Source organism: Rutidosis leptorrhynchoides, chromosome 7 (assembly GCF_046630445.1).
Source record: "Rutidosis leptorrhynchoides isolate AG116_Rl617_1_P2 chromosome 7, CSIRO_AGI_Rlap_v1, whole genome shotgun sequence".
In the NCBI taxonomy this organism is placed as follows: domain Eukaryota; kingdom Viridiplantae; phylum Streptophyta; class Magnoliopsida; order Asterales; family Asteraceae; genus Rutidosis; species Rutidosis leptorrhynchoides.
The window spans coordinates 208147825-208165048 of record NC_092339.1 but is presented as its reverse complement, the minus strand read 5'-3'; positions in this window follow the sequence as shown (position 1 = coordinate 208165048).

Sequence of the window (17224 nt, the reverse complement as noted above, 5' to 3'; positions counted from 1 at the left end):
TCGTTAACCTAAAGGTTTCAAAACAACATTTACATGTAACGACTAACGATGACTTAACGACTCAGTTAAAATGTATATACATGTAGTGTTTTAATATTTATTCATACACTTTTGAAAGACTTCAAGACACTTATCAAAATACTTCTACTTAACAAAAATGCTTACAATTACATCCTCGTTCAGTTTCATCAACAATTCTACTCGTATGCACCCGTATTCGTACTCGTACAATACACAGCTTTTAGATGTATGTACTATTGGTATATACACTCCAATGATCAGCTCTTAGCAGCCCATGTGAGTCACCTAACACATGTGGGAACCATCATTTGGCAACTAGCATGAAATATCTCATAAAATTACAAAAATATGAGTAATCATTCATGACTTATTTACATGAAAACAAAATTACATATCCTTTATATCTAATCCATACACCAACGACCAAAAACACCTACAAACACTTTCATTCTTCAATTTTCTTCATCTAATTGATCTCTCTCAAGTTCTATCTTCAAGTTCTAAGTGTTCTTCATATATTTTACAAGTTCTAGTTACATAAAATCAAGAATACTTTCAAGTTTGCTAGCTCACTTCCAATCTTGTAAGGTGATCATCCAACCTCAAGAAATCTTTGTTTCTTACAGTAGGTTATCATTCTAATACAAGGTAATAATCATATTCAAACTTTGGTTCAATTTCTATAACTATAACAATCTTATTTCAAGTGATGATCTTACTTGAACTTGTTTTCGTGTCATGATTCTGCTTCAAGAACTTCGAGCCATCCAAGGATCCGTTGAAGCTAGATCCATTTTTCTCTTTTCCAGTAGATTTATCCAAGGAACTTAAGGTAGTAATGATGTTCATAACATCATTCGATTCATACATATAAAGCTATCTTATTCGAAGGTTTAAACTTGTAATCACTAGAACATAGTTTAGTTAATTCTAAACTTGTTCGCAAACAAAAGTTAATCCTTCTAACTTGACTTTTAAAATCAACTAAACACATGTTCTATATCTATATGATATGCTAACTTAATGATTTAAAACCTGGAAACACGAAAAACACCGTAAAACCGGATTTACGCCGTCGTAGTAACACCGCGGGCTGTTTTGGGTTAGTTAATTAAAAACTATGATAAACTTTGATTTAAAAGTTGTTATTCTGAGAAAATGATTTTTGTTATGAACATGAAACTATATCAAAAAATTATGGTTAAACTCAAAGTGGAAGTATGTTTTCTAAAATGGTCATCTAGACGTCGTTCTTTCGACTGAAATGACTACCTTTACAAAAACGACTTGTAACTTATTTTTCCGACTATAAACCTATACTTTTTCTGTTTAGATTCATAAAATAGAGTTCAATATGAAACCATAGCAATTTGATTCACTCAAAACGGATTTAAAATGAAGAAGTTATGGGTAAAACAAGATTGGATAATTTTTCTCATTTTAGCTACGTGAAAATTAGTAACAAATCTATCCCAACCATAACTTAATCAACTTGTATTATATATTATGTAATCTTGAGATACCATAGACACGTATACAATGTTTCGACCTATCATGTCGACACATCTATATATATTTCGGAACAACCATAGACACTCTATATATGAATGTTGGAGTTAGCTATACAGGGTTGAGGTTGATTCCAAAATATATATAGTTTGAGTTGTGATCAATACTGAGATACGTATACACTGGGTCGTGGATTGATTCAAGATAATATTTATCGATTTATTTCTGTACATCTAACTGTGGACAACTAGTTATAGGTTACTAACGAGGACAGCTGACTTAATAAACTTAAAACATCAAAATATATTAAAAGTGTTGTAAATATATTTTGAACATACTTTAATATATATGTATATATTGTTATAGGTTCGTGAATCAACAGTGGCCAAGTCTTACTTCCCGACGAAGTAAAAATCTGTGAAAGTGAGTTATAGTCCCACTTTTAAAATCTAATATTTTTGGGATGAGAATACATGCAGGTTTTATAAATGATTTACAAAATAGACACAAGTACGTGAAACTACATTCTATGGTTGAATTATCGAAATCGAATATGCCCCTTTTTATTAAGTCTGGTAATCTAAGAATTAGGGAACAGACACCCTAATTGACGCGAATCCTAAAGATAGATCTATTGGGCCTAACAAACCCCATCCAAAGTACCGGATGCTTTAGTACTTCGAAATTTATATCATATCCGAAGGGTGTCCCGGAATGATGGGGATATTCTTATATATGCATCTTGTTATTGTCGGTTACCAGGTGTTCACCATATGAATGATTTTTATCTCTATGTATGGGATGTGTATTGAAATATGAAATCTTGTGGTCTATTGTTACGATTTGATATATATAGGTTAAACCTATAACTCACCAACATTTTTGTTGACGTTTTAAGCATGTTTATTCTCAGGTGAATATTAAGAGCTTCCGCTGTCGCATATTTAAATAAGGACAAGATTTGGAGTCCATGCTTGTATGATATTGTGTAAAAACTGCATTCAAGAAACTTATTTTGTTGTAACATATTTGTATTGTAAACCATTATGTAATGGTCGTGTGTAAACAGGATATTTTAGATTATCATTATTTGATAATCTACGTAAAGCTTTTTAAACCTTTATTTATGAAATAAAGGTTATGGTTTGTTTTAAAAATGAATGCAGTCTTTGAAAAACGTCTCATATAGAGGTCAAAACCTCGCAACGAAATCAATTAATATGGAACGTTTTTAATCAATAAGAACGGGACATTTCAGTTGGTATCAGAGCGTTGGTCTTAGAGAACCAGAAAATTTGCATTAGTGTGTCTTATCGAGTTTGTTAGGATGCATTAGTGAGTCTGGACTTCGACCGTGTTTTCTTTAAAAATGATTGCTTAACATTTTTGTTGGAAACTATATATTTTTAACATATGAATATTATGTGATATATTAATCTCTTAACGTGTTTGATATTATGTGATAGATGTCTACCTCTAGAACAAGTCCCATTGACTCACCTAATAATAATGAAGAGTCAAATGTAAATTGGAATGATTTGTGGACTGATTCACAAGTTCCCGAAGAGGAACCGGAAGAAGAGTCGGAACCGGAAGAAGAATCGGAACCGGAAGAAGAATCGGAACCGGATGAAGAAATAGAACCGGTGGGGGAAATAATAAAACGGTTAAGTAAAAGAGAGTCCTCAACCAACCGACCAAGGTTAATTATGGTCAATGGTGTTTCCGCCAAGGAAGCAAAATATTGGGAGGATTACCAATTCTCCGATGAATCGGATTCCGACGAGAATTCCAATGATGTTATAGAAATTACCCCAACTGAATTTAAAAAGGCAAAAGAAAATAATAAGGGAAAGGGCATAAAAATAGAGAAATCTAATTCCAACCCCGATGAACTTTATATGTATCGTCAACCCCCGAAGTTCTTAAGTTGTAACAATGACCCGGGAACCTCTAAACCACCAGGTTTTTCTAAACCAATGTGGACAACGACGGTTCGTATTAGGGGAACATCATATATCCCTAGAAACTTGGCAAAACGAACCAAAACCGAAGAAGAAGAAACGACCGAGTCAGAATAAGATAGTTGTATTCGTGTGGTGTAATATATGTAATATAGTGTTCTTATGCTTTATGATATATGTAAAAATTGCTTGTATTAATAAGTATTTTTTTTATGAATCTAACTCTTGTCTATTTTACAGTTTAAAAACACAAAATGGATAGACAACCCAATATTTTAAGAGACCTACCCGGAGACATGATTGATGAAATCTTGTCTAGAGTCGGCCAGAATTCTTCGGCACAACTATTTAAGGCGAGATCAGTTTGTAAGACATTCGAAGAACGTTCCAAGAATGTCTTGGTTTATAAGAGACTTTCGTTTGAAAGATGGGGGATATCACATTGGGAAACCCATAAGTTACGATGTGTTTACTTTGACGCATATATTGCGGGGAACCCAAATGCTATTTTACGCAACGGGTTAAGAAATTATTTTGACTCAATATATCCGAATATTGGACTTCGTGATTTAGAAAAAGCGGCTAACATGCAACATAAAGAAGCATGTTATGCTTACGGATTAGTAATGTTCGCTTCTCACCAAAGTGAGAACAAGAACATCGGGCTACAACTATTAAACAAAACGTTTCCACAAGTGACGGAGTCGGTAATTGGGGTAAGAAATGAGGTTTTTAGATTATTACGGGACTGTTGGACATTACGTAACCCTCGTCCCTTTGATGACGTTACAACACGCTGTCTTATCAACGGCCATAACGGTTATGTTGCACAAGACCAAGGATGGGAAGTAGTCCTAGTAAAACCAGAATGCATGACTTGTTTCTGGACGTATGAATTACGTGTCTTTATTGCCTTTGCTGAACGACTTGTGTACTAGCTAGAATTATCTTCACACCTATCTTGTATCAAAGTTATTGTGTGCTATATTTCATGCTTTATGTAAAATAAGCGGTATTGTAAGTTTGTAAAATATTGTATAAAAGTTTGAACGCGAAATATTATTACAATCAGTTTTTCATATAGAATTGTAGTAGTTGAATTGTATATTAGCTACTAAGTATGAACTTAACGGGTAGGTACTACCCGAATTTAAACTTATAAAACGCTAATATGAAGAAAAAGCTTTTATAAATGAGTTCATATTATGCTACGAAATACTATTAACTACTCTTAATATTCTGTATGATTAACTTGTTCCATTTGACTATTTTGAAGGAAATGGCACCGACTACTCGACACACCGTGAATATGAATGAAGAGGAATTCCGTACTTTTCTAGCTTCAAACATAGCCGCAGTACAGGCTGCGTTACATACCAACAATAACCTTGGATCTAGCAGTACAGGAAATCGTGTAGGATGCACCTACAAAGAATTCACTGCCTGCAAACCTTTGGAATTTGATGGAACCGAAGGACCGATCGGATTGAAACGGTGGACCGAGAAGGTCGAATCGGTGTTTGCCATAAGTAAGTGTACTGAAGATGACAAAGTGAAGTACGCTACGCATACCTTCACAGGTTCTGCGTTAACATGGTGGAATACCTATCTAGAGCAAGTGGGACAAGACGATGCGTACGCACTACCGTGGTCAGCATTCAAGCACTTGATGAACGAGAAGTACCGTCCCAGAACCGAGGTCAATAAGCTCAAGACAGAACTTAGAGGGTTACGAACCCAAGGATTTGATATTACCACGTACGAAAGACGATTCACAGAATTGTGCCTATTGTGTCCGGGAGCATTCGAAGATGAGGAAGAGAAGATCGACGCGTTTGTGAAAGGATTACCGGAAAGAATCCAAGAAGATATAAGTTCACACGAGCCCGCCTCCATACAACAGGCATGTAGAATGGCTCACAAACTAGTGAACCAGATTGAAGAAAGAATTAAAGAACAGACTGCTGAAGAGGCCAATGTGAAGCAAGTCAAAAGAAAGTGGGAGGAAAACGGTGATAAGAATCACCAATACAATAACAACAGCAATTACAACAATAATCGCAACAATTATCCCAACAATCGCAACATCAATCGCAACTACAACAAACGGCCCAACAACAACAACAACAACAACAACAACAACAGCAACTACAACAATCATCCCAACAACAATAATAACCGCAACAACAACAACAATCAGAAGCAACTATGCCAAAGGTGTGAAAAGAATCACTCGGGGTTCTGCACCAAATTTTGCAACAAGTGTAAAAGAAATGGTCATAGCGCGGCGAAGTGTGAGGTCTACGGACCAGGGGTTAATAGAATGAAAGGAACAAATGGTGTCGGAACGAGTAATGGCGGAGCAAGTAGTGTCGGAGCAAGTTATGCCAATGTAGTTTGTTATAAATGTGGGAAACCGGGCCACATCATTAGAAATTGCCCGAACCAGGAGAACACGAATGGACAAGGCCGCGGAAGAGTTTTCAATATTAATGCAGCAGAGGCACAGGAAGACCCGGAGCTTGTTACGGGTACGTTTCTTATTGACAATAAATCTGCTTACGTTTTATTTGATTCGGGTGCGGATAGAAGCTATATGAGTAGAGATTTTTGTGCTAAATTAAGTTGTCCATTGACACCTTTGGATAGTAAATTTTTACTCGAATTAGCAAATGGTAAATTAATTTCAGCAGATAATATATGTCGGAATCGAGAAATTAAACTGGTTAGCGAAACATTTAAGATTGATTTGATACCAGTAGAGTTAGGGAGTTTTGATGTGATAATCGGTATGGACTGGTTGAAAGAAGTGAAAGCAGAGATCGTCTGTTACAAAAATGCAATTCGCATTATACGAGAAAAAGGAAAACCCTTAATGGTGTACGGAGAAAAGGGCAACACGAAGCTACATCTTATTAGTAATTTGAAGGCACAAAAACTAATAAGAAAAGGTTGCTATGCTGTTCTAGCACACGTCGAGAAAGTACAAACTGAAGAAAAGAGCATCAATGATGTTCCCATTGCAAAAGAATTTCCCGATGTATTTCCGAAAGAATTACCGGGATTACCCCCACATCGATCAGTTGAATTTCAAATAGATCTTGTACCAGGAGCTGCACCAATAGCTCGTGCTCCTTACAGACTCGCACCTAGCGAGATGAAAGAACTACAAAGCCAATTACAAGAACTTTTAGAGCGTGGTTTCATTCGACCAAGCACATCACCGTGGGGAGCTCCTGTTTTGTTTGTCAAGAAGAAAGATGGTACATTCAGGTTGTGTATCGACTACCGAGAGTTGAACAAACTTACCATCAAGAATCGCTACCCACTACCGAGAATCGACGACTTATTTGATCAACTACAAGGCTCGTCTGTTTATTCAAAGATTGACTTACGTTCCGGGTATCATCAAATGCGGGTGAAAGAAGATGATATTCCAAAGACTGCTTTCAGAACACGTTACGGTCATTACGAGTTTATGGTCATGCCGTTTGGTTTAACTAATGCACCAGCTGTGTTCATGGACCTTATGAACCGAGTGTGTGGACCATACCTTGACAAGTTTGTCATTGTTTTCATTGATGACATACTTATTTACTCAAAGAATGACCAAGAACATGGTGAACATTTGAGAAAGGTGTTAGAAGTATTGAGGAAGGAAGAATTGTACGCTAAGTTTTCAAAGTGTGCATTTTGGTTGGAAGAAGTTCAATTCCTCGGTCACATAGTGAACAAAGAAGGTATTAAGGTGGATCCGGCAAAGATAGAAACTGTTGAAAAGTGGGAAACCCCGAAAACTCCGAAACACATACGCCAGTTTTTAGGACTAGCTGGTTACTACAGAAGGTTCATCCAAGACTTTTCCAGAATAGCAAAACCCTTGACTGCATTAACGCATAAAGGGAAGAAATTTGAATGGAATGATGAACAAGAGAAAGCGTTTCAGTTATTGAAGAAAAAGCTAACTACGGCACCTATATTGTCATTGCCAGAAGGGAATGATGATTTTGTGATTTATTGTGACGCATCAAAGCAAGGTCTCGGTTGTGTATTAATGCAACGAACGAAGGTGATTGCTTATGCGTCTAGACAATTGAAGATTCATGAACAAAATTATACGACGCATGATTTGGAATTAGGCGCGGTTGTTTTTGCATTAAAGACTTGGAGGCACTACTTATATGGGGTCAAAAGTATTATATATACCGACCACAAAAGTCTTCAACACATATTTAATCAGAAACAACTGAATATGAGGCAGCGTAGGTGGATTGAATTATTGAATGATTACGACTTTGAGATTCGTTACCACCCGGGGAAGGCAAATGTGGTAGCCGATGCCTTGAGCAGGAAGGACAGAGAACCCATTCGAGTAAAATCTATGAATATAATGATTCATAATAACCTTACTACTCAAACAAAGGAGGCGCAACAAGGAGTTTTAAAAGAGGGAAATTTAAAGGATGAAATACCCAAAGGATCGGAGAAGCATCTTAATATTCGGGAAGACGGAACCCGGTATAGGGCTGAAAGGATTTGGGTACCAAAATTTGGAGATATGAGAGAAATGGTACTCAGAGAAGCTCATAAAACCAGATACTCAATACATCCGGGAACGGGGAAGATGTACAAGGATCTCAAGAAACATTTTTGGTGGCCGGGTATGAAAGCCGATGTTGCTAAATACGTAGGAGAATGTTTGACGTGTTCTAAGGTCAAAGCTGAGCATCAGAAACCATCAGGTCTACTTCAACAACCCGAAATCCCGGAATGGAAATGGGAAAACATTACCATGGATTTCATCACTAAATTGCCAAGGACTGCAAGTGGTTTTGATACTATTTGGGTAATAGTTGATCGTCTCACCAAATCAGCACACTTCCTGCCAATAAGAGAAGATGACAAGATGGAGAAGTTAGCACGACTGTATTTGAAGGAAGTCATCTCCAGACATGGAATACCAATCTCTATTATCTCTGATAGGGATGGCAGATTTATTTCAAGATTCTGGCAGACATTACAGCAAGCATTAGGAACTCGTCTAGACATGAGTACTGCCTATCATCCACAAACTGATGGGCAGAGCGAAAGGACGATACAAACGCTTGAAGACATGCTACGAGCATGTGTTATTGATTTCGGAAACAGTTGGGATCGACATCTACCGTTAGCAGAATTTTCCTACAACAACAGCTACCATTCAAGCATTGAGATGGCGCCGTTTGAAGCACTTTATGGTAGAAGTGCAGGTCTCCGATTTGTTGGAGTGAAGTGGGGGATAGACAGATTACGGGTCCGGAGATTATACAAGAAACTACCGAGAAGATCATCCAAATTCAACAACGGTTGAAAACCGCCCAAAGTCGACAAAAGAGCTACGCTGACATTAAAAGAAAAGATATAGAATTTGAAATTGGAGAGATGGTCATGCTTAAAGTTGCACCTTGGAAAGGCGTTGTTCGATTTGGTAAACGAGGGAAATTAAATCCAAGGTATATTGGACCATTCAAGATTATTGATCGTGTCGGACCAGTAGCTTACCGACTTGAGTTACCTCAACAACTTGCGGCTGTACATAACACTTTCCACGTCTCGAATTTGAAGAAATGTTTTGCTAAAGAAGATCTCACTATTCCGTTAGATGAAATCAAAATCAACGAAAAACTTCAATTCATCGAAGAACCCGTAGAAATAATGGATCGTGAGGTTAAAAGACTTAAGCAAAACAAGATACCAATTGTTAAGGTTCGATGGAATGCTCGTAGAGGACCCGAGTTCACATGGGAGCGTGAAGATCAGATGAAGAAGAAATACCCGCATCTATTTCCAGAAGATTCGTCAACACCTTCAACAGCTTAAAATTTCGGGACGAAATTTATTTAACGGGTAGGTACTGTAGTGACCCGAACTTTTCCATGTTTATATATATTAATTGAGATTGATATTTACATGATTAAATGTTTCCAACATGTTAAGCAATCAAACTTGTTAAGACTTGATTAATTGAAATATGTTTCATATAGACAATTGACCACCCAAGTTGACCGGTGATTCACGAACGTTAAAACTTGTAAAAACTATACGATGACATATATATGGTTATATATATAGTTAACATGTTTTTATTATAAGTATGTATCTCATTAGGTATTTTAACAATGAGTTATATACATAAAAATGAGACTATTAATTTAAGAAACTCGAAAACGATATATATAACGATTATCGTTATAACAACGTCTTACTAGGTACATATGAATCATATTAAGATATTGATACACTTGGTTGATTATGTTAAATGATAAGTAAATATATTATTAAGTATATTAACAATGAAATACATATGTAAAAATAAGACTACTAACTTAATGATTTCGAAACGAGACATATATGTAACGATTATCGTTGTAACGACATTTAACTGTATATACATCATACTAAGATATATTATATATCATAATATCATGATAATATAATAATTTAACATCTCATTTGTTATAATAAACAATGGGTTAACAACATTCAACAAGATCGTTAACCTAAAGGTTTCAAAACAACATTTACATGTAACGACTAACGATGACTTAACGACTCAGTTAAAATGTATATACATGTAGTGTTTTAATATGTATTCATACACTTTTGAAAGACTTCAAGACACTTATCAAAATACTTCTACTTAACAAAAATGCTTACAATTACATCCTCGTTCAGTTTCATCAACAATTCTACTCGTATGCACCCGTATTCGTACTCGTACAATACACAGCTTTTAGATGTATGTACTATTGGTATATACACTCCAATGATCAGCTCTTAGCAGCCCATGTGAGTCACCTAACACATGTGGGAACCATCATTTGGCAACTAGCATGAAATATCTCATAAAATTACAAAAATATGAGTAATCATTCATGACTTATTTACATGAAAACAAAATTACATATCCTTTATATCTAATCCATACACCAACGACCAAAAACACCTACAAACACTTTCATTCTTCAATTTTCTTCATCTAATTGATCTCTCTCAAGTTCTATCTTCAAGTTCTAAGTGTTCTTCATATATTTTACAAGTTCTAGTTACATAAAATCAAGAATACTTTCAAGTTTGCTAGCTCACTTCCAATCTTGTAAGGTGATCATCCAACCTCAAGAAATCTTTGTTTCTTACAGTAGGTTATCATTCTAATACAAGGTAATAATCATATTCAAACTTTGGTTCAATTTCTATAACTATAACAATCTTATTTCAAGTGATGATCTTACTTGAACTTGTTTTCGTGTCATGATTCTGCTTCAAGAACTTCGAGCCATCCAAGGATCCGTTGAAGCTAGATCCATTTTTCTCTTTTCCAGTAGATTTATCCAAGGAACTTAAGGTAGTAATGATGTTCATAACATCATTCGATTCATACATATAAAGCTATCTTATTCGAAGGTTTAAACTTGTAATCACTAGAACATAGTTTAGTTAATTCTAAACTTGTTCGCAAACAAAAGTTAATCCTTCTAACTTGACTTTTAAAATCAACTAAACACATGTTCTATATCTATATGATATGCTAACTTAATGATTTAAAACCTGGAAACACGAAAAACACCGTAAAACCGGATTTACGCCGTCGTAGTAACACCGCGGGCTGTTTTGGGTTAGTTAATTAAAAACTATGATAAACTTTGATTTAAAAGTTGTTATTCTGAGAAAATGATTTTTATTATGAACATGAAACTATATCCAAAAATTATGGTTAAACTCAAAGTGGAAGTATGTTTTCTAAAATGGTCATCTAGACGTCGTTCTTTCGACTGAAATGACTACCTTTACAAAAACGACTTGTAACTTATTTTTCCGACTATAAACCTATACTTTTTCTGTTTAGATTCATAAAATAGAGTTCAATATGAAACCATAGCAATTTGATTCACTCAAAACGGATTTAAAATGAAGAAGTTATGGGTAAAACAAGATTGGATAATTTTTCTCATTTTAGCTACGTGAAAATTAGTAACAAATCTATCCCAACCATAACTTAATCAACTTGTATTATATATTATGTAATCTTGAGATACCATAGACACGTATACAATGTTTCGACCTATCATGTCGACACATCTATATATATTTCGGAACAACCATAGACACTCTATATGTGAATGTTGGAGTTAGCTATACAGGGTTGAGGTTGATTCCAAAATATATATAGTTTGAGTTGTGATCAATACTGAGATACGTATACACTGGGTCGTGGATTGATTCAAGATAATATTTATCGATTTATTTCTGTACATCTAACTGTGGACAACTAGTTATAGGTTACTAACGAGGACAGCTGACTTAATAAACTTAAAACATCAAAATATATTAAAAGTGTTGTAAATATATTTTGAACATACTTTAATATATATGTATATATTGTTATAGGTTCGTGAATCAACAGTGGCCAAGTCTTACTTCCCGACGAAGTAAAAATCTGTGAAAGTGAGTTATAGTCCCACTTTTAAAATCTAATATTTTTGGGATGAGAATACATGCAGGTTTTATAAATGATTTACAAAATAGACACAAGTACGTGAAACTACATTCTATGGTTGAATTATCGAAATCGAATATGCCCCTTTTTATTAAGTCTGGTAATCTAAGAATTAGGGAACAGACACCCTAATTGACGCGAATCCTAAAGATAGATCTATTGGGCCTAACAAACCCCATCCAAAGTACCGGATGCTTTAGTACTTCGAAATTTATATCATATCCGAAGGGTGTCCCGGAATGATGGGGATATTCTTATATATGCATCTTGTTATTGTCGGTTACCAGGTGTTCACCATATGAATGATTTTTATCTCTATGTATGGGATGTGTATTGAAATATGAAATCTTGTGGTCTATTGTTACGATTTGATATATATAGGTTAAACCTATAACTCACCAACATTTTTGTTGACGTTTTAAGCATGTTTATTCTCAGGTGAATATTAAGAGCTTCCGCTGTCGCATATTTAAATAAGGACAAGATTTGGAGTCCATGCTTGTATGATATTGTGTAAAAACTGCATTCAAGAAACTTATTTTGTTGTAACATATTTGTATTGTAAACCATTATGTAATGGTCGTGTGTAAACAGGATATTTTAGATTATCATTATTTGATAATCTACGTAAAGCTTTTTAAACCTTTATTTATGAAATAAAGGTTATGGTTTGTTTTAAAAATGAATGCAGTCTTTGAAAAACGTCTCATATAGAGGTCAAAACCTCGCAACGAAATCAATTAATATGGAACGTTTTTAATCAATAAGAACGGGACATTTCAGTTTAAACAAGATAATAATGATTATCGTTTAGCGATAATCTTAGACTTACAAACTTTACATGTGATAATAACAATACGACTTCCAACATATTTTACATTACAAATCCTCCGATATGCAGTTTTATTTTTGACACAAATATGCATACTCAAGATCTTGCTTAAATTCAACATGTTGCAGCGGAAGCTTTTAGTTATCACCTGAGAATAAACATGCTTACAACGTCAACATAAAGTTGGTGAGATATAGGTTTAATGCCGGCAGCGTTATGAATATAGACCACAAGATTTCATATATAAACGTTTTAATAAAAATATTCTAAGTTGTTGAGCACTTGATAACCATACTTAACATTTAATCAACGTCGCATATTCCCTTTATTATGAAATCTTACTACACCGTACCAAGTGTAGTCACCGAAACGAAGTACTGTGAAACCGTTGAATACTGGTCGTCCAGTCCGATTGAGGTTGTCAGGCCCGATAGATCTATCAACAGGATTCGCGTTTACAATACCTCATGTAAATAATAGTTACCAAGTTACAGGGAAGTATGCCAGTGGTACAACTCAACGTAGAATATATATTTTTAATCTCTTGTGTCCATAACGTAAATCATAAAATGCATGTATTCTCATCCCGAAATATTTAGAGTTTAAAAGTGGGACTATATACTCACTTTTGCCTTGAAGGTATTTATCACGACTTGGTCTCCGATAGATATCACGAACCTAACCATATACATAATATATCAACATATTTTCTTTTTAAGTAATCGTTACATATATATATATATATATATATATATATATATATATATATATATATATATATATATATATATATATATATATATATATATATATATATACTTTTAATATTTTCTTAGTCCGTAGTTAGCAGTCCGATGTTAGTGGTCCACAATTAGTTGCTCAATAAAATAAATAAAGACCCCATCGTATTCGTATTGATCAGAATTAATCTTGACCCATGGTACCATGTTGTCAAATGACATGTTGCGTACAAAAAGTACCGTGTTGTCAAATGACGTGTTGCGTACAATCATGAGGTCTTATGATTAATCTTCTCGTGTTATTTACGGGTGGTCCTGAAATATATAAAATCAAATCATAAGTAAATATATATGAAATATCATATTAATTAGAAATATATGATTAATTTAATTTTTCTCCAAATATTTTCGTAGCTAAACTAGCTTCGCATACCCGATCTTGTTTTAGTCGTAGTTTCTTCATTACAACTCTGTTTTTGTTGGTTCAACTTGCCACTTCCTTGGATCGAGTCATATTTTAAGAATATGATCTGAAAATACCTTAGGTTGTATTCGAAATCACAGGTTATAGGTCAAACTTTGGTGAAACTTATGAAAGTGATCATTTTCCATCTAAAAACAACATTTATTGATCAACAACAACAACAACAACAACAATACCCAATCCCACCAATGTGGGGTATGGGGGAGGTTGATCGTAGACAATCCTTCCTCTATCCTAGAATAAAGAGCGATCATTTCTCCACCCCGAGTGTAACACTCCCAAGAGTAGAGAAATTCCTTTCTCTCTATATTCGTCAGATAGAGAGATTGCTTCCAGGGTCATTTTTCTAAAAATACTTACACTTTGAGTTAAACCATGAAATTTTTATGTGTTAACATATTCATAAGAAATATCATTTTTCCAGAATATGAACTTCCAATTCAAAGCTTAAGATGGTTTTTAATTATCCAACCCAAAACAGCCCCCGGTTGCACTCCGACGACGTAGATTCAGTTTTTAAGGTGTTCTTTGTAAAACCAAGTTATATCTTATTAAGTTAGCATATCATTATGATATATTACAGGTCTTGAAGTGTTTTAAAAGTCAAGTTAGAAGGATCTATTTAGTTTGCGAACAAGTTTGAAATCATTCAAACTATGTTCTTGTTGTTAAAATTCTATACCACAAAATAAGATAGCTATATGAATATGAATTGAATAAGATTATGAATAAGGTTACTACCTCAAGTTACTTGGACAAAGTTACTGTAAGAGATGAGAAAAATCCTAGAATCAAAAGAGTGGTGGAGTTGGATTGAAAGGTTGGAAGTAAACTTGTTTACTTGGAAGGATTTTTGAAGTGTTCTTGAATGGATTTTCTTATGATGATTAAGGGTTGTTTTTTTGAAGCTAGATCTTCATGGTTATTTGCTGATATTGTGAAGAACACTTAAGGTTCCTAAGAGTGTGTTTTTGGTTAGAGAAAATGTGTAGTAAAAATGAAAATGGAATGGAGTATAAATGGTGGTGAAAAGATGTATAAATTTGTAATATTGTGCAAAAGTCTTGTAATATGCCAAATTGATTAATCATGCATGCTAAGATCCAAAATTGGCTGACTCATGGCTGCTAATAAAGTGATTGTGATGTGTATATACCAATAGTAAATACGTATAGAAGCTGGGTATGATACGGGTACATATACCCTAGATATACATATAAAAATCTTGAGAAAACGGAATGAGGATTCAAATATAGCTATCTTTTGTAAATATACTTATATTGTTTTATGTATATAAATCCTTTAAAAGTGATAAAATGCATATCTATACGATACATGTATAAGCATTATAAGTTTTAAGTATTTAAGTCGAAGAACGTCACATATAGTTATCGTTTTGAAAACTTAAGTTATTAGTCTCAAAATATACTTATAACTCATTGTTATTAGTACACAATGAGATGTTAAAACATTCTTAGATCATGTTAAATATATAAAAATACATATATCTACACAAACGTATAATTATCGTATGTTATATAGTTCGTGATATCATCGGTCAAATTGGACGGTCAAACGTTGTGTAAAACTCTTTTCAAAAACATAAGTCTCAACAATTTAGATTGCTTATCATGTTGGTAAGGTTTAATTTATGTAAATATTAATCTTATAAGTGTAAAACGATCGGAAAAATCAGGGTCGTTACAGTACCTACCCGTTAAATAAATTTCGTCCCGAAATTTTAAAGTTGTACCTATTTTGCGTTCTCGGGAAACAAATGTGGGTACTTTTGTTTCATCTGATCCTCTCGTTCCCAAGTAAACTCGGGACCTCTTCGAGCATTCCAACGAACCTTAACGATTGGTATGTCGCTCTGCTTGAGCCGTTTAACTTCACGGTCCATGATTTCGACTGGTTCTTCTATGAATTGTAGTTTCTCATCGACTTGGATTTCTTCAAGAGGAATGGTGAGATCTTCCTTTGCAAAACATTTCTTGAGGTTTGAGACGTGAAATGAATTATGTACTCCGGCGAGTTGTTGTGGTAACTCGAGTCGATAGGCTACCGGTCTGATGCGTTCGATGATCTTGAACGGGCCTACATACCTTGGGTTCAGTTTACCCCTTTTACCGAAACGTATTACACCTTTCCAAGGTGACACCTTTAACATAACCATGTCACCGATCTGAAACTCTAATGGTTTCCTTCGGACATCGGCGTAGCTCTTTTGGCGACTACGGGTTGTTTTCAATCTCTCCTTGATTTGTACTATCTTCTCAGTCGTTTCGTGTATGATCTCGGGACCAGTTAATTGTCGATCTCCAACTTCATTCCAACAGATAGGGGAGCTACACTTCCTTCCATACAATGCTTCGAATGGTGCAGCTTTAATGCTCGCATGATAACTGTTATTATACGAGAATTCTGCTAATGGTAGATATTTATCCCATCCGTTTCCAAAATCGATCATACATGCCCTGAGCATGTCTTCAAGAGTCTGAATTGTTTTTTCACTCTGCCCATCAGTTTGTGGATGATATGCGGTGCTCATATCCAAACGAGTTCCCAGGGCCTCCTGTATTGATTGCCAAAACTTTGATGTAAATCTACTATCACGATCGGATATAATGGAAATAGGTATTCTATGCCTTGAAACAATTTCCTTTATGTATAATCGTAATAGTTTCTCCATTCTATCCGTTTCCTTTATAGGCAAGAAATGTGCAGATTTGGTGAGACGATCAACTATTACCCAAATGGTGTCATAACCCCAGGCAGTCTTAGGTAACTTTGTGATGAAATCCATGGTAATACCGTCCCATTTCCATTCTGGGATTTCTGGTTGTTGAAGTAACCCTGACGGCTTCTGGTGTTCTGCTTTGACTTTGGAACAAGTTAAACATTCCCCAACATATGTTGCAACATCTGTCTTTAAATTAGGCCACCAATAATGCGTCTTAAGATCTTGATACATCTTTCCAACTCCAGGATGTATCGAGTATCTTGTCTTATGTGCCTCGTTCAATATCAACTTCCTTAATCCACCCAACTTTGGTACCCAAATACGGTTTGCAAAATATTGAATTCCGTCTTCCCGTATAACGAGTTGTTTCCCATACTTCTTCATTATTTCATTTC